We start from the raw sequence: 20,265 nt of genomic DNA on the forward strand, positions 1-20,265 counted from the left end.
TGCCACTACAATGCCGGATCCAATTGATCCAGATGGATTCAGCGAAGACGATGAAGATCACAATATGAGCCAAGAGGAAGATGTGCATAATGACATTGTATGGGAGGAAGATGGAGGTCACGGTACTGAGGAAGAAGATGACGATCATCAAGAATTACCCGACTTTATTGAAGAAGATGATCAAGTCTTAGGTGAACTTACGATGCCAAAGTATGATGATGATATAGGAGATCAACTCTGTATAGAGTTGGAGATAGATTGTTTGGCACACACAACAAGACAAAGCACCCACAGACGCACACACAGATGCATTTACTGAACTAAAAAAAAACTTACGGGTGCATCTATTTGCATGTGTATTTCCATGTCTAGAGACCTGCATCTAACAACGTGTTTATATAGCAGACAGATGCGCATAAAGACGCGCATCTAGATGCATAAATAGACGCTCTGCTAAAAAATTTAAACAACAGAAAGACGCATCATTAAATGCGTAAATAGATGCGTTTATAAACACTCTTATAGATGCATTTATAGATGCATAAATAAATGCTTCTCGAACAGATAGACGCGTATATAGACGCATTTATAGATGCAGTGATAAACGCGCTATATAATATATTTTTTTAAATTTATAGAATGCTGCGTATGCTGTGTATGCTATATAGTTACAAGAATCCCATTTCCACATTGTGTAATTCAATTCTTACAGCCAACCGCATTTTAATTACAATTCCAAATAAAACATTACAACTCCAAAACGCAATAAAATTGAAAGCTCAAAAAGTGCTTGTATGTACATATAGCACGAAGCTAAGCCATGTCATGTGGCTTCAAGTACAAAAAATAACAGGAGTGTATATACAAGAGGCACGAAGCCAAGCCAGTGGCTTTAAGTACAAAAAAGAGTAGCTAGCACTACTTCTATGACTAATCCTCGCTCCCTTCCACGCTCCCTTCTATGCTCCCTTCTGCACTCCCTTCTCTGCCTCCTTCCTCGTCTTCTTCCTCGTCTTCTTATGCAGGGACCTGTAAACAAGGGACAACATATATCAATGTATAAAAAATCAAATCTTTACTTATAATATTGACATTATTTAATTACTTTCAAATACCTCGGGGGCCGCTCCAGTAGCTTGGATATACTGCTCCTCAGTAATCAACCCGTCATGATAGAAGTGCCTCCATGTATCTCCTCTACGATGGTGGCGGTGGTAGGCTGTCTCAACAGGAGTAGGGTATCTGCCCACGATATCAAGCTACAAGACGACACAATTTGCAGAGGGGTTAGTACAAAGAAACAACCTCCTAATAAACTACATAAGCAATATAATTTGAGATCGATACTTACAAATTGGGCCTCCCATGAATCAACACCCCTGCTCTAAAATGCACGCTTCCATATTGCCCATCTGGATCCTTCATGCCTCCACGTGCTACAGACTGGGATCCTCCCTCGCTGACTTCATTGCTTTCTTCCACTCATGCTTGTGAGTGGTGTGGGGCGGGCCCCTTGGTGGTTGACCTCCCTCGAGCCTGGCAAGCTCTGCTAGTGCCTCCCTCTTAAGCGAAGATCTTTTATTGCCAAGTATCGTAACAATCTTTGACTTGGCCCATTTATCTGTGAACTGACAATTGGGGGGGTTAGGATACCTAGAACGAACAACAGCGAGGGTCTCATCAGCCAACCTCTTTGGCTAGTCTTTGTAGTGGATAAAGCAATATCTGTAATTGTTAGCAATTACAGAGCGCATGAAGGCCATATTGTCCTTCCCCCATGCATCCATCAAGATGCCTCCTATCTGAGTGATGTCATAGAATATCGTACCATCACCCAAAGGCACGTCTAAATCATCTAAATCATCATCGTCCCCACCACCAGCCCTCCCAAAGCACTGTGCCATGCATCCCCCACCGCTCACCCTGCTACTATGCCTGCTACTGTGTCGTGTCGAGCTAGTATGCTGGCCACTCATAGTTGGAGACTACATGGGACTACGTGGACCACTCATAGCTAGAGAACCGAGTCTCAATTGCACTAGAGTATGTCGATGGCTCTACAAGATAGAAGGACCTCCTGACGGCATGGGGGAAGGGGCATAAGATGGCATGGGGGAAGGGGCATAAGATGGCATGGGAGATCCCGCACTGTGTAGTTGGCTAGGCTGTGCTGACTCTGCTGGGGTAATCACAGCTGGTGTGGGGTGGTTTGGAGTCTGTAGTGCCGACTCTTGGGGGTGTTTAGAGTACCCGTCATATACCCGTATAACTCCATAGGACTAGGAGGGTACCCTAAAAGGTTATATAAGTCCCTAAAAATAGACTCTCGGAGATCAGGTGAGCCCGAAGAGCTTCCTAGCCACATGATGAACTGGAAAAAAAAAAAAAAGACAATTACTGATGAGCTAAGAAGAAAGGGGAAGGGAAGAAAAGATTACTGTCGGAGCGCATCTATAGATGCATCTGAGAAGCGCATCTATTTTTGCATATAACAGTGCGTCTATAGATGTGGCTATTTGTGTCTGCAAATAGGCTAGATGTGCGTCTAGACATGCCTGTAGACGCGGTTTTAGACGTGCTCTGAGATGTGCCTATAGACGCACTCCGACAAACGAACTTTTCTAAAAAGTAGAAAAGGACATGCGCTCGACACAAAAACGTAACACTGATACCAAAATCATGCGTTTCTTGGATACAAGAAAGTACAATCCAAAGAGAGCAAACTTCCACAAAAGATCAATTGCAAAAAGACTTACCTTGGATAGAGGTATGGAAGGTTCTTCTCCTTTTTCAAAGTTTCTTCTCTTCCTTGTTCACCCTCTTCTCCTTTAAGCTTGGAAGTAAGTGTGGGTGCCTTCCTCTTAAGTGTAAGCTTGGAAGTAAGTGTGGGTGCCTTCCTCTTAAGCATCGAAACTGCGGATTTGCTAATAGCAAAGCAAGCAAGCCGCACAAAGTATAAGTAATGTGAAGAAAAGCAAAGCGAGCGTGCTTAAAGTAGATTTAAAAGCCGCATCTATAGGCACATCTAATAGCACATCTATACATGCGTCTAAATACATAGAGCAGATGCAGTTTTAGATGCACTTGTAGATGCACACCACAGAATAACAGACATGGTTTTAGATGTGCTTGTAGACATGCACCACAGAAAGACATACACGGTTTTAGACACGCCTTTAGACATGCCACAAAGTTTAAAATTAAATATTTGAAGAAAAGCAAAATTTTTTGGGTTGTTTGTTTATAAGATGTCTTCATCTTCAATAAGTAGCTCCAGTGAGGATGAATCCCTCCATATTCACCATCGCGAAATGTTGTTGGAGCAAAAAATCAACTATATGTGTGATCGATGTTGAGGAAACATGTATCGTGCACTCAGGATTATACTCAATCACATCTCAAATTATGGAGAATGGGATGCGACCGTAAACATGGTAAGTGTTAAAGAGTTAAGGTTGATTGAGATACCTATGGGTGTTCATATGTTTGAGTTAATTTGATACAAGATGCAGTGCCACACCCGCATATGTGGCCCTATGCTCACCGCGAGGAGGCGAAGCATCGGCGATATGAGGTGGGATCTTCAAGAGGGACCGTTACGGATGCATGGAGTGATGGTGATAGTAGCCCTCTGCCATTACCTCATGAAGCCATGGAGGAGGAGGTGTTTGATGATATGGTGCAGGATTTATATGTCCATCAAGGGAGGGATGATAGCATGGAGCAGGATGATCTTTTTACTGCAATATCGACTCCACTATTTGAGGGGTGCACATTCTCTATTCTACATGCCTCCCTTGAGTTACTAAACTTGCAAGCCATCTATGGATGGAGCAATGCAAGTTTGAATGCATTGCTCAAGTAAGCTTTAAAGTCTATTTTGCAAATATGGTGAATTATCCTAGTGGGTCAATTACTCGAATGCTTTTCCTTATTTATGGTCTTCATGTGTAGGCTATAGTGTAAAATGCTTCCAAGGGAGAATGAATTACCGACCTCAAGAGATATGGCAAGGCAACATGTGACCTCTCTTGGAGGATTAGATTACAAGCACATCTATGAATGTGTCAACGATTGCGTTTTGTTTCGTGGACTACATAAGGATGCAAGAGAGTGCCCTACTTATGGAGAGGTAACATATAGAGCAGATCTCAAAACTTTGGACGTGCCTCGTAAGGTTCTGCAACATTTTCCCATAATCCCTCGCATCCAACATATGTTCAAGTGCAAATCCATTGCAGAGCTCATGTCATGGCATTCCTCCCATTGATCAACCGATGGCAAGTGGAGAACTCCCACAGACTCTCCTGCATGGAAGCATATTGAAGACACATGGCCAAGCTTCAAGGAGAACCTAGGAGCTTGAGACTTGGATTGGGTATGGATGGTGTGAACCCATTTGGTCTCAAAAGAACCTCTTACAATTTATGGCCAGTGATATTGGTGAATTATAATCTTCCACCCTCTATGGCTATTAAGAAAGAACATGTTATGCTATCCCTTCTAATTCCAGGGAAACATAAAGTCAAAAATCCTGATGTTGCCCCTTGGAATGAAGTCCTCCCACAATCACTCACTGCGGGAGATTGGATGAGAGTTTGGGACGGTTCCACGACTCCTCCACCACTTGGCATGAGCTGGTAAGGGTTTGTAACTATTGTGTGTGATATTGGATGGAAATAACGATTGCCCGCTAACACTTTATTTTATTTAGATACTCCATCTTTTATCGTTTACCATTTTTATCGTTTACCATATTGGTCCCACCTCAAGATCAATCACTTGCTTGATCCCATGCATATCTTCAAGAATGTGGCATCTACCATTTGGGAGCATTTGAATGGGACACAAGATTCCGTAGGCATAAGGGAGGATCTACGTACCACAAGGAGGATGCATGAAGCTTGGCCACAAGAGAGACCAAATGGGCGTGTTTTTTTACCTCATGCACCGTGGAGGTTATCAAAGCTAGAGATGGCAGCGGTGAAGTGCGCTATTACTACAATTTGTACTACCACTGGATGCATGAGGTGTTTGAAGGGAGACTTTACAAAGAGCAAGAAAAGAGGTGTAGAGAAATTATATGGCTTGAAATCTCATGATTGGCACAAGATGCTCCAAGTAAGTATTTTATGTGCATAATATCTTTTTCCTTTCAAATTTATGAGTGAATAATTATAAGCAACTAATCAACCACCTCCTCGTGGGTTCAGTTCATACTACCTACTAGCATTTCACGTAGTGCATCGAAGGACGTGAAGATTGTATTTACAAGATGGGCGAGCTTGTGATGTACTTTACATGATACAAAATATGATGTGTATCAATGCTCCATGCAAGGTGTTCATATTGCTAATATGGTGTACTTTTTCATTTCTAGGTATGTGAGCTCAAAGGAAATAGATCCCACCACACTTGAGAATGCTCGAGTTATGTCCATGGAGGTGGTTTGTTTAGTGGAGGAGACATTTCCACGTTCTATTCTCATAAGCCAACTACATCTTATAGTGCATTTGGTGGATGAGATTGCTATATGCAGTACTATACATGCACGATGGTTGTTCTTCCTTGAGTGCTTCATGAAGACCTTGAAGGGCTTCGTGAGACAAAATGCAAGACCCGAAGGTAGCATGGCTGAGGGTTGGTTAGTACAAGAGTCACTTGTATATATTTCTAAGTTTCTTGTTGATGTGGATAGCTCTGTCCCACGACTATGGAGAGATGATGAAGACCTAAGGATGACCTCTATTGTGCCTCAAGGGAAAGGATGCAACAAAGTAATTGATACGGAGTTGCATAATAGTATCAACCTCTATTGCATGCTTAATAGTGATGTGATGAAAAGATGGGTGACAAGATACAAGGATGCAAAGGAAAGAAGACAAGAAGAAAGGGCCCTCTTTTGTACACACCACGAACCTCGTGTGCCATACCCTCAGTATCTAAGAGCACTTCCAAAGGATATTCATGTGGATTGGCTACTTGATGAAATGGAGAAAGAAGAGAAAGACGAGGGGATGCATATCACAATGGAAGAATGGGAGTATGCTAGGGGATGCATGAGCAAGGTCGGTATATAGAATGTTATGCATAAGTTAGGAGCTTTCAATAATTTAGATTGCTTATTTAATTGATTTTTTCTTGGTGTACACTATGTTCAATGCTACATGGTGTGAGGGCAAGCATTTTCGAACACAACGGATTGATGATAAGAGAAACACACAAGATTGCGGCATCATTGAGCACTAGCTTTGAGGGAGCCAATGGAGCCATGGATGATTATTGTGGCATAATCTAAGATATTATTAAGCTTGACTTTCAACGCTTCTTTGTGTATGTTTTGGATGTAAAGTGGTTTAAGGATGTGGTGAAAAGAGGCCCTAATGCAATAATAAAACGCCATGCAAGTGGCTTTGTAACTATTGACTCCACAAAGTTTTGGCAAAGTAGGAAGGACACACTCGTACTACCACAACAATGTGAACAGGTACTGTGTACACATAAAAATACTCGCTTTTAAATATTTGATGCAAGGAAAATGACATGATTGTATTTGTGTTTGAATTAGGTTGTCTATCAACCAATGGTGGATAATAATAGATGGTGGCATGTCATACCTATTATGCCACGTTCCAAAGTGATGTATAGTACATTTACTAGTATGGAGCATATGGAGGATGATCATGGCCATGGATGTGATGATGACCATGATACGAGAGAGGGGGATGATCATGAGATAGGAGATACAGATATTGAGGCCATTACCTATGAGGATGAGCCTACCATTGGTGATGCTAATTTCGATGAGCACATGAGTAGCACAAGTAGTAGTGGGTTGAATGTATTCATAGATCTAAACACTTGTTTGGATTTTGAAGTAGATAGTTTGGCAAGGGTTGATCTCATTGAGGATGAGATTGAACCATAGCCCATCATTGATATTGGCAAAACTATTTTACATATTGTCTCATTCTCCTCACCTCACTTAATTCTTGTATATGTGGGCTTGCAAAAAAGCATTGATGTTTTTGTTAAAATTATGTGCTTTGGTAATCATGGGCAATGTTTGGAAAGCAGTGATGTACACTAAAATCTCACTTTCTATATTCTCTATTTTGCATCTATATATGCATCTAATTCCCAGTGTAAATGCGCTAATAGATGCACTAATACACGTGCAAATAGACGCGCTGAGAAACACAATGTTAGATAGGCTCGTATTTTCTTAGTGTAGACATGCAAATAGATGTGTTAATACAGGCACAAATAGATGAGCTATTAAATGCACGATTAGACACGCCTGTAATTTCTCTATTCAAGCAATGCCTATAGACGTGCCCGCTATTTTACGCATCTACCAAGCGCATCTATAGTTGCTTTGTGTTGTTGTGGCACTAGACTTGGCTGAGGATGAAGACGTTAATGTAAATGCTCTTCAATGAATTTTTTTCATCTCAAACTTGGACATGAATATATGAGCTTCAAACTTGGTGTACATGCTCTTGTACTTGTATTCTTTCAGAGGATCAAACATGTATGAAAAGAAATTTTTTTGTCATTGGGTAACACTATCTTTAAAGGTCGGTATGGGAAAAAACACTCTCGGTAAAATGTTGCTATATAATGACCTTATACAAGTCTGGCAAGTGTCGCTATATAGCGACACTTTTATAACCCACTTTGCATACCGAGGATTAGTGCCCCGCGTGCACTAAACATTGGTGCTTAGTCATCAGAATAAGGCCCATGTGTAGTAGTGGAAGAAACCCACATGTAGAGTAGACTTCTCTATGAAAGTTTCCTTATGATCTTCTTACAAGTTTTACAAATTCTTGCTTCTTCCAAGGCCTTCTCTGATGTACATAGCCTTTCCTTGAGGCTCGGGGTGGTCAGTCATCATATGTAACCCTATCATGTGAGTTCAACAGAAGGACATTTTAAATATCTACAATTTACAACCCTATCACGTGAGTTCAACAGAAGGATATTTTTAATATCTACAATTTACAAAAATTTACTTACATAAGGGAGTTTTTAAATGGATTTTGGTAAAAAATTACAGATTTGTATGGAAAAAGGGTACATTTTATTAATGGAAAAATGACAGATAAGGTATTTTACAAATAGGCCTTGAACGCACGTGATATAGAGGGTTTATACATAGTGACCCCCTGAGCCTTGAGGGTTGCCATCAATCCAAATACTCCCTTATTTTGATGCAGCTCACACTTTTCTCCCTCCTTGTTCTCAGCCATTGAATCCATAAACACAGCCTTTTGCAATTTTTGTTGCACCAATGCTAGGATATCTACCATCAAAGATTTAGCTACATCACCTCATTCTTCCGGTCTTGTAGTACGTGTAGTGTCAATGGATACTCCAACAATGCCAATGAGGAGGCGACTGATTGGTTCACTTGTTTCATAGAACCAGTTTGACTCTCTCCAAACTTGGCCCAATTAATTGGCCCTGTGCACACTTCAAATACAAATCCTCTTGCAAATGGAAGACTAACTTTAGAATTTGGTGGAGGACCCTAATAACACTATTTGTACAATGTATAAAATCCTGTGTAGTGTTCCCTGCTTGACAACTTTGAGTTTAACCTTGTGGCCCCTTCAAGGAAGCTCCGAAAACACTTTAAGACAATCCTTCATTGTTACCTCTCTTTTCGTAAGACGCCTCAGGTTCTCTCCCTCCATACACAACCTATACTCACAATTGAAGTCATCTTTTGTTTTGCAAAAGTACTTTCGCATTCTTGCTTCTACCTTGGGAGCATGCCAATGGTCATTGAATGTGTAGACCATCCCACAACCAAAAGCAAAAGATGATCCTTGTGAATATTTGATTGAATACTGAAGACCAAGGAATGGAAACAAAACTAGAAACGATACCCAATATCAAAAACTCACCTTTGGAGAGGGCACACCTTCATCCACCTTGTTCTTTCCTTTACTAATGATGGGATGAATAGGAGGCATTGCTTGTTGGACCAAGCACTCCCCACACAACATACTCGCAAAGAGCTCAAGAATGTGCATTCGACCTGTGTGGGCAGGGGAAGCATTAAAGTGTGACAATGCAAATTGTGGATGGAAAGATGTGCATGGATGACTGCCGGTTGTTAATTAAGTGATATATACATATTCAACAAACAAGTTTTAAATTTCAAACCCATACATATTCAAAACCACTTCCTCAAGGCTTCCCAAAACTGGTTAAAAGTGTATCACATTACCATGCATATACCCAACTAGAAAATGAATATTGGCTCTCCATCACCACCCTGAACTTCACAAAAAATGGCTACACCCAATTATGCATTGGACTCTAGATATGAAAACATACAATCTTAAGTGATTGATCAGTTGTTGTTACATGTAATCAAGATTCCTGACTAGCAACACAAGCTATCGTGTAGTAGGTTGGGGGTTTCTTTCTTGTTTCTTTTCATGTGCTAAGACTGGGACTTTAGACACACTGCAAACCTAGCAATGTATCACATTTACATTGATCCCCAACTAGAACCATCATGATGGTTGTTATTTCAACCATTGGGCTTGGAAAAGAATATTCTCTCTCTCTCTCTCTCTCTCTCTCTCTTTCTCTCTTTATCTCTCTCTCTCTCCCCCCCATTTTTTTCATAAGATGTAAATGAAAATTAACCACCATAATGATCTGATAGTCCCCTAGATGTGCTAGATGATGACGAGGGTATGGTGGGGACATGATGGATTCTATTTTTAGGGTCACTACATCACATGTACAAGTGATGTCCGAGTCTAAGGCCAATATGCGAGAGTTGCAATCAACACGATTGTACGAGGGTTCTGGGATGTCAAACCTATAGGCTTGTCTCTCAATCTTGAATCTGCAAGCAAAGTATGGGTGGTTTGATACAAGTGTCTCGACCTTAATGAGGTTAGCACCTGCATTAATTTTTCTCATAATTTGGATCTTGATTGTTTTGAGAATCAGCATAGTTTCTTATTATTCGAAGCATATGTATGTTTGAATTACAATAGGTTGCTCCAGAAGATGTTTCCTATACCAAATACCATGCTTGCATTAAGAGATGAAGCGAAGAAAGATGCTGACAATGGTGGGTAGATACCATCCATGCTTGTCATAATGATTGTATTCTCTTTCTCGTGAGCATGAAGATTTGGCTAGTTGCCCGGAGTGTGGAGAAAAATGATATAGAGATGAATTGTAGGGTGAGTAGATCCCAATAAAGGTCTTGAGACACTTTCCCATCATTGCTAGAATACAACACTTGTTCCGATGCAAATCCATAGTAGAGTTAATGAGCCTCTTAGCTCCCAAATGACCTATTGTTTCTACCTCAAAACCACATCTTGTGTTCATTTTTTTGGCACTTCTTGAATGGGTGCATCGAGGCTAGCTGCTCATCAAGGAGGTGTTCTTCTTGGCATTGTCTCTCTATTCACATTCATTGCAAATACATATTACTATGCTATTTGGATATTATATCACTGGTTTTCATGGTCTTCAACCTCCTCCTTGTACGTTGATAGGGTATATCAACTTTCCTAACTCGCATCCTTCGTCTAATTCTCTTGCAACCCATGACAAACTGCACCCTACCATGTGATTCCTTTTTTTAAAATAAAGAAAGTGAATGAAGAATGAGAAACGATTTCTCTTATTAGATGAGCTAGAATGTGAAGAGAAATAAGGAGTCACTTGAAATATTTGTGATAGGACTAAAAAAGTATGCATGTTCCAACTTCGAAGAGAGTCTATGGAGCAACAAAAGCCATGAGAAAAATGCCTTTGAGGAACATAGGAAAACAATTTAAAAAAAGAAGCAAGGAGGGGAACAAGCCAAGGTCATGATTGCAAGCAAATCAAATTCTGGCAAAATTTGGATTTTGGGAGAACATTCAGGTGATAGGGTGAAAGCCTCATGACATAGGTGACGTGCACAAGAGAAGTGAATTTAGTAAAACGTTTGAATGGAATAGAAAGAGTTTCCAAAGTTTAGGAAAGCTAGCCGGCGATCGTGTTTTACCGCTTCCAATTACACATGTCCCAACTTGAGCCCCCTAAACAAGTGCCAAGAGGACCATAATGGTTGAAAAAAGAGGCCAAATGTTGGATTAGGCTTCCATAGATTTGACTTGATTTCAAAGTTTTAAGACCACCATGCACTAACTCGATAAGTCAAGAGTTCCTTTTGTAAAGAGTTTGTCTTTTTGACCAAATGAGAAAAAAGTTATTGAGCTTACCCTCAAATGTATTTTCACACTTGTTGCATAGTATTTGAGACCCATAAACCATATCAAAGGTTATAAAATGGTTGTCTCCTTTGGTTTGTGGGAAGCTCGTAGTGCATTTTCAAATAAACAATTGCTTCCATATAAGTGTAGAACAGTTATTTGATGTTTTTAAAGTTTTTTTGGATATCCTATATAGTTTAAGATGCATGCTTCATAGGAATTGTAGCATTTGCAATAGTTTAATTATCTTATTAAAGATCTAAATTGTGTAATATTTTGATGTCAAATTCAAGTTTAGATTGTGGAGTAGTTTAGACACCACGTTTGTCCAATTCCATTGAGAAATCATAAGTTACCAATCAAGGGAGTTTGCCATAAGGAATATATTACCCAAAATTCACAGAAAATGGCTACACCAAATCATGCATTGTCCCTATTCCTATAAAATAAAATCTTGGCTTACTCACTAGGATTTGAGACTAAAGTTTTAAAGAAGGAGAGGTTTATCCTTGAACATTAAAAAGTCATAAATTAAACCCTTGAGAATTCTTAAAATTTTAATGCTAAATATATATTTTATTAAAATTTCACCAATATACTAAATATTATTTCAGTAGATGTGTGCATGCCTTCACATGATAGCTAGTGGGGCTACCATTTTGGATAAAGGGGAAAAAGTAGGGTAACTTTTGTGCACATGACCACCCTTTTGGACAAAGTGCAAGGAAAAAGGGCCAAGGGCCATATCAACATGTCCAATGGCATGTCAATATGTCCATTGCCCTAAATGGTACCCCTCAAGGCCTATATATCATATGCAACCAACCACCAAGCTGGTGACTGGTCACTTATCTTGTACTACCAACTTGCTGGTTGTGATCCTAAATTGAGAGACCACTTATGCTATAGTACCACCGTGCTGGTTGTGATCCTAAAATACCTTGTTTGTATAAAGAAAGATTCTAAAATAGTACCACCGTGTTGGTCAACCTTGATGTGGATATTCGCCTTTCTTCCTGAGGCTTGGGGATCTTGGACTCCTTCCCTTCATGTCTCCTTCTTAGGGGGATTGGCCCTTCATCCCATGGCTAGAGCTTGGACTTCTTCCCTTCAAATTCCCTTCTTGGAGGGATTGGCCCTTCTTCACGATGCTTAAGCTTGGCCTTCTTTGATTCACGCTCCCTTCTTTTTGGGGGCTGGTCAAGGCCCTTTTGTTTTATCTAGTAGACCCACCTGGCGATCCCTATTGTAGCATCTCATTTCTCACTGTGCATAGATGAAGTAGGTAGGCACAATTGATCTTCCCATGATGTGGATGTTCTCTACAACACGAGTTTTCTTGTGTTTTGTTGAAGCCCAAAGACTTCTCAGATCAGGATGATCATTGCTTGTGCCCAAGGCGTTTCTCCTTTGTTTCAGAGGATAGCAACATAGCTAATGTTGCCCTCTTTGTAGCTAACTGATCTAAGTTGTGCACCCCTTTCAATTTCTGTAGGCCATTTATCATATTAGAGAGCATTGTCTCTTGGGCGTGCATCTCCCGAGGTGTTGGTAGGGTTGTCACTCTTCAAATTTTAGGGTACAGGCTAAACCTTCTGAAGACTCAAGATTAATATTCACCTCAATGGTCTAATGTTGTTGCCTCAAATGCTCCCTTCAAATGTGAGACCACAACTTGTGTCTTCACACTAATGGCAATGATCGAATGCATGCATCTACAATTGCTTCATGGTGCTACTCTCTGCAAGGAGTCTCTTTTCTTCTCATTGTTTCTCCCTTCACAAACATTGCAAAAGTGCCTTCCATTTCCATTTTGGTAACATGCCATTTCTTTTCTCATGCGTTAGAATCCGTTCCTTATTCCTTGACCAAGCTTTTTAGATTTCCTGTCTTGTAGCGAGCTCATAACATCTATCTAAATCTCCTGTAAGCCATGATGAGTTGCATCTTGCCATTAATGCCATGGAGATGATCAGTGAGCCGACCACCAGTATAGAGACGAACTAGCTTGTGAGGTGAGCAAAGAATAGAATATTACTTACCCAAGCCAAAAGAACAAGGTCACATTGAGTTGACTCTACATGGGGCAGGTTACAAGGCAAAAACTGGAGAATGTACTTCGTAGGGTGATAGGACGAGGATGTAGTTTAATATTCAAAGATTTGCAGGACAAGAGGTGAAAAAATTTTAAGTGCATGGAAAAAGAACCAATACAAAATTGTAAATGGTGTTAGATTATTAATAGATCTTTGCACATGTGTGAATTGCACATCTTCAAACTGTTTCATTCTAGGGTGAATCTAGATACCAATATCACCAACTATCAATGTTTCAAGACCACCATGTAGTAGTCCCACTAGTTTAGATTCCAAAATTTTAATCCGTTTTGGTTTTCAACAAATTGAGAAAAAGTTATGGAGTGTGCCCTGGAATGGGTGTGGAAACATTTAAGACAACATTGGAGGTCCCTTAAACCACACCTAAGAGTCTTATTTAGGTGTGTCGTTGGGTTGACGATAATACACATAGTGTAGTTTTGAATGATTACTTGGTTGCACATATGTGCAGAATAAAATTTGATGTTTTTGGATGAAGGTTATATCCTATACTCTTCGAGACACATGCTTCACCTACAAGATAGCACTTGTAATGCTTTAATGGTCTCATTTCATATCTTTATTCCATATTTTTTTGGGCTCATGTACAAGATTGAAATTTGTACTACTTGAAAATGTTTTTGAATTCCATTGAGCAATGCAAAGTTTTCAGTCAGGCAACAAACCTTTATACAAAAAAAGTCCTCAAAATCATGAAAAATGGCTACAACCAAGCAGGTATTGACTCTATGGGCACAATAACCATGGAGGACAAAAGATTACAAATCTTTTACAATGAAGTCACCATTCTTGACATTGATAGAAGGATCATAATTGGGAAAATATCACAAGAATCTTGATAATTGATGACAATAACACTATTTGTTGAGTGATCAAGAAATGGTCCTATATCTGGAGCAAAAGGGCACTTGAATCTAGCCTTCTAAAGAGAAACATGGATTTTGAGATTACTATGGCAAGGTGGGTGATGCTTGGAATCTAAATGATCTAGAGCATCGATATAGGTGATCACCAGCATGGAAGGTGAACGATAAGAGACTGCATGTCAAATGGCCTAGATTGATTTGAATCCCATATCCCAGCAGACACAATTTTGGATTGGATTAATAGCACCAAGGTCATACATTGTCAGGTGCGCAATTAACAAGGAATCCAAATTGGCAAGCCCTTATTGGAATATTTTCCCTACACAAATGCAAGGCTAAATGCCACTTACGCTTCCATTCCCTTTAAATAGGGGCATCCAAACAAAGCCCACCACTATTAAATCTAGATGGCTGGGAGGACGATGAAACATCGTACCCAAACCTCTTGAAACAATAATAGAAAACACCAAAGATCAGTCCAACAAAGATCAACAACTTTGTAGCAATAGAGTCCCATTTTGATGAGAATACTAACATTTAAAAAGTAATAAATAATTGTTAAATTAGTTGCAACAATTGGCATGTCATATAACAACTTCCATTCTTTAAAAAAAATATGTAATACTAAGTAGTGCTTTTTTAAATTAAAAAAAGTTGTAACATTAAATGCTACAAGCAATAGCCCTTTTTTTGGGTGGATATATAAGTACCCAGCTAGGCATTCTTTCCTCTTAATAGTTTGAGATAAGTGAATTGCATTAAGCCTACAACAGTTTTTTTGGCCTAATCCCTATATCCTATCATGCAGCATCATTCATGTCTTGATTTGCTATTATATTCCATCTTCAATTATGTCTCCATTTACTATCGGAGTCCATCCTTAGGTCATCCTTTTCTTTTAACTTGTAAGGTACTTAATTGAACATGCTTTAGTCTATTCTGTACATGCTTTAAGACAAGTGAACTGCATTGAGCCTATGATAGTTCCCCTAGCGTAGTTTCTATCTCCGAACGTTCAACTGCCTCATTCATGTCTTGATTTGCTACCATTGGAGTCCACATTCATTCATGTCTTGATCTACTATTGGAGCCCATCTTAAGGTTCCTTTTTATTTTATCTTGTAACTTACTAGATGATCTTTTCATGTTAGTTTCATTAAGAAGTGAAACTTTTATATGGCTCACGAAAGTTTGTATGCAACTATAAAATAAAAGCAAGTATACTCATTAGGATTTGAAACTAAATTTTTAAATAAGGTGAAGTTTAGCCTTCAACATTGTAAATACCCTTGAGAATAATTCAAACTCTATATACTAAATTTATATTTTATTGAAATATCACTAGTATACTAAAATATATACTTTTGGACATAGGACATAAAATGGGCAATCATATGAGGCTGCTCTTCTAGACACATGCATGGATGATTTTTTCTTGTTAGTTTTGTTAAGAACTGAAACTTTTATATTGGTGTCGAAATTCTGTATGTCCTAATTAAAAAAAAGGTTTGAAACATTCACCAAGATTTGAAACTTTTATGTGAAAAAATTTAAAGTTTGGCCAAGATTTACAGCTTTTTCATCAAAATTAAAAAGAAAATATACAACATTGTAGTATCTTCTATCAACATTATGAAACTAAAAAATTAGCTCATTAAACTTTCGCCAAGATCTTATATTAGTATACAAGAATAGCTTTCATAAAAGTAGGGATTTGGGAGGGAATTAAAACGAACATTTTAAACTAATGAATTAAAACGTTTTAAACATTTTTTGGCTCCCCTGCAGTGATTTAAACTGCCCCCACCAGGCTTTTAAACTGAGACCGGACTGCAGCCCATTATCAGGTGGTAGAACCTCTTACCAGGCGGTAAGAAGATAGGTATACCATCTGGTATTTATTTATACTGTGTGGTGATACATATATCACACATTATATTACAACTACCGTGCAGTACAATTTCTTATATATACTGTGCACCCACCTCATACTATTTTAATTCCCAAAAATCTAGCTCTACTCGGAGTGTCGAAAAAAACAAAGAAGGACAAGAAAAAAGGGATAAAGAAAGCTTCCAAACTAATTGTAAGTTTTAATATCCTTTTAAAAAGTGTCTAGTGTCGGTGGTGGGCTCGCTCAGGCCAATTGATATCTACCCACACTAGGATGCAAAATGGATAAATGAAAAGCTCTTAGTTTATGGTTTATTGTTTGTGATTTGAAAGGATTATTTTTGTAAAGAATGGTTTTTAAAAAAATATATTTGAAGTTATTTTCATGAAAAAACAAGAAAGAAATTTGTTTTCGTAGATGTTAGCTTTTAAAATTTAGTGAAACCTTATGGTTTTTGGTATTTATAAACCTGTAAAGAAATTACTTGTCTAGTAGTTATAAGCTATATATGTTATAGAAAACAATAAAAGATATAGATGGTTTTAAAAGCAAGTATCTGCGTGCCAGTGGAGAGGCTGTGTATGCCAACTTGTAACTACTCGCATATGGATATAGTATATCTTTGAACCATGTACCAATGGGTGGTCCACATATGATGACCGGTAACTACTTGCACATGGACGTGAAATAGTAAATGCCAATATTATAGTTTATATGTACTTATTATGAAGATAAAAATAATTGCCTTTCGTCGGTTATGGCTCGCATTCGCCAGCTAATAATAACAAGTTGAAATTCTAGCCGATTGTGTAGCTCACAATTGCCAACTTGTATCAACCCATAAATTACACACTAGAGAACGTTACAGACTATACTTGTCAGCTTACTTGTAAGATTAAATGCTGCAAGCAATAGCCCTTTTTTTGGGTGCATATATAAGTACCCAGCTAGGCATTCTTTCCTCTTAACGATTTGAGATAAGTGAATTGCATTGACCCTACAACACTTTCCTTGGCCTAATCCCTATATCCTATAGGTCATGCATCATCATTCATGTCTTGATTTGCTATTGTATTTCATCTTCAATTATGTCTCCATTTACTATCAGAGTCCATCCTCAGGTCATCCTTTTCTTTTAACTTGTAAGGTACTTGATTGTACATGCTTTAGTCTATTTTGTACATGCTTTGAGACAAGTGAATTGCATTGAGCCTATGATAGTTCCCCTAGCATAGTTTCTATCTCTGGACGTCCAACTACCTCATTCATGTCTTCATTTGCCACCATTGGAGTCCACATTCATTCATGTCTTGATCTACTATTGGAGCCCATCTTAAGATGCCTTTTTATTTTATCTTGTAAGTTACTAGACGATCTTTTCATGTAAGTTTCATTAAGAAGTGAAACTTTTATATGGCTCATGAAAGTTTGTATGCAACTATAAAATAAAAGCTAGTATACTCACTAGGATTTGAAACTAGATTTTTAAATAAGGTGAAGTTTAGCCTTCAACATTGTAAATACCCTTGAGAATCATTCAAATTCTATATACTAAATGTATATTTTATTAAAATATCTCTTGTATACTAGAATATATACTTTTGGACATAGGACATAAAATGGGCAATCATATGAGGCTGCTCTTTTAGACACATGCATGGATGATTTTTCTTGTTAGTTTTGTTAAGAACTGAAACTTTTATATTGGTGTCAAAAGTTTGTATGTCCTAATTGAAAAAAAGGTTTGAAACATTCACCAAGATTTGAAACTTTTATGTGAAAAAATTTAAAGTTCGGCCAAGATTTACAACTTTTTCTTCAAAATTAAAAAGAAAATATAGAACATTGTAGTATCTTCTATCAACATTATGAAACTAAAAAAATTAGCTCAATAAACTTTCGCCAAGATCTTATATTAGTATACAAGAATAGCTTTGATAAAAGTAGTGATTTGGGAGGGAATTAAAATGAACATTTTAAACCGACGAATTAAAACATTTTAAATGTTTTTTGGCCCCCCTATAGTGATTTAAACCGCCCCCACTACATTTTTTAACCGAGACTGGCTGCAGCCCATTACCACGTGGTAAAACCACTTATTAGGCGATAACAAGATAGGTATACCATCTGGTATTAATTTATACTGTGTGGTGATACATATATCACACATTATATTACAACTACTATGCGGTACAATTTCTTATATATACTGTGCGCCCACCTCATACTGTTTTCATTCCCGAGAATCTAGCTCTGCTCGGAGTCTCGAAAAAAACAAAGAAGGACAAGAAAAAAGGGATAAAGAAAGCTTCCAAACTAATTGTAAGTTTTTATATCCTTTTAAAAAGTGTCTAGTGTCAGTGGTGGGCTCGCTTAGGCCAGTTGATATCTACCCACACTAGGATGCAAAATGGATAAATGAAAAGCTCTTAGTTTATGGTTTATTGTTTGTGATTTGAAAGGACTATTTTTGTAAAGAATGGTTTTTTTAAAAATATATTTGAAGTTATTTTCTTGAAAAAACAAGAAAGAAAGTTGTTTTCATAGATGTTAGTTTTTAAAATTTAGTGAAACCTTATGGTTTTTGGTATTTATAAACTTGTAAAGAAATTGCTTGTCTAGTAGTTATTAGCTATATGCATTATAAAAAAATAGTAAAAGATATACATGGTTTTAAAAGAAAGTATCTGCATGCCAGTGGAGAGGTCGTGTATGCCAACGTGTAACTACTTGCACATGGATATAGAATATCTTTGAACCATGTACCAATGGGTGGTCCGCATATGAGACAACCGGTAACTACTCACACATGGATGTGAAATAGTAAATGCCAATATTATAGTTTATATGTACTTATTAGGAAGATAAAAATAGTTGGCTTTCGACAGTTATGGCTCGCATTTGCCAGCTTATAATAATCCCGCTGAAATTCTAGCCGGTTGTGTAGCTTGCAATTGCTAGCTTGTATCAACCCATAAATTACACACTAGAGAATGTTACAGACTATGCTTGTTAGTTTACTTGTAAGATGAAATTTGTGGCATACTGTACCATGCATTTATGTGCAGATAGTAATACTATCTTCGTAGAACAATTAGTTGATCTTATGTAGGTATGACATGTATGTCTAAACTCACGTTAGGTATGTCTAACCTAGGTAGCATCCTTTACTTCATAGATTCAAAGAAAGAGTCTTAATAAGTGCACATGTAGGCACTGCTCCCTACTACACTATTGTGTGTGAAATACTGACATTCGCATACAGAGAATGATGTTGCAAATGATCATAGTGCAGATAGATGCTTACTTGAGAAAGAGCGGGATGTGGAAAAAGGCAACTTGCCATCCCATGCCTATTTCCATAGGTAGATTACCACATCTATAACCATCCAATTATATTGGGAGGGGGCAAGATGATTGGATGGTTACTCTCTCTTGAGATCTAGCAAACTTACATTGTTTTTCGATGACATGTTAGTGACATTGTCTTGAATTGCTCAAAACATATTAATAAACTGAGATGGTTTATCTCTTTTACATGGACAACAATCATGGCAGCCAACATGAACTGCAAAACGAGGCCCATGGACAGGGGCAAACTGTTGCAAAACCGCAAGGTTAGGTCATCAAAAGTGGATGTGCAAATTTTGTAACCAAGTATTTACGTGATTGGCCTTGAGAATAGGAAAACATTTGATTGGCAAAGAAGAAAAACTAATAGAGAGATGTGAGGGACCAAGTGTCAAATTTGTTGCTAGCTTCCTAGAAGGCATTGACCATGCATAGAGTAGAGTTACCTGTGTACAAGTTGGAAGATGTAAATGAGTGAAAATTTACTATGTGGAACTATTCTAATGGAATTTGACATTAATTTGAATCATGGGTATTGTTAATCAATCAATTGCTAGTTCCTTACATATTTTATTTGAGTCTAGATATTTAAGACTGCTTGTAGCGTGAAAAAATAATTTTATATCTTTAGAAATATTGTCATATTGTTGGGATTTGAAAGTAGAGGGTGTGAGAGAGAATTGCCATTTACATGTAAGTAGTGCTAGCTACTACACTAGCATGTATGAAATACTGAATTTTGCGTACAGAGTATGATGCCACGAAAGATCATAGTGCAGATAGATGTTTAC

Source organism: Dipteris shenzhenensis, chromosome 2 (assembly GCF_047967505.1).
Source record: "Dipteris shenzhenensis isolate YYH24624 ecotype China chromosome 2, Dip_SZ_1.0, whole genome shotgun sequence".
Taxonomy (NCBI): Eukaryota; Viridiplantae; Streptophyta; class Polypodiopsida; order Gleicheniales; family Dipteridaceae; genus Dipteris; species Dipteris shenzhenensis.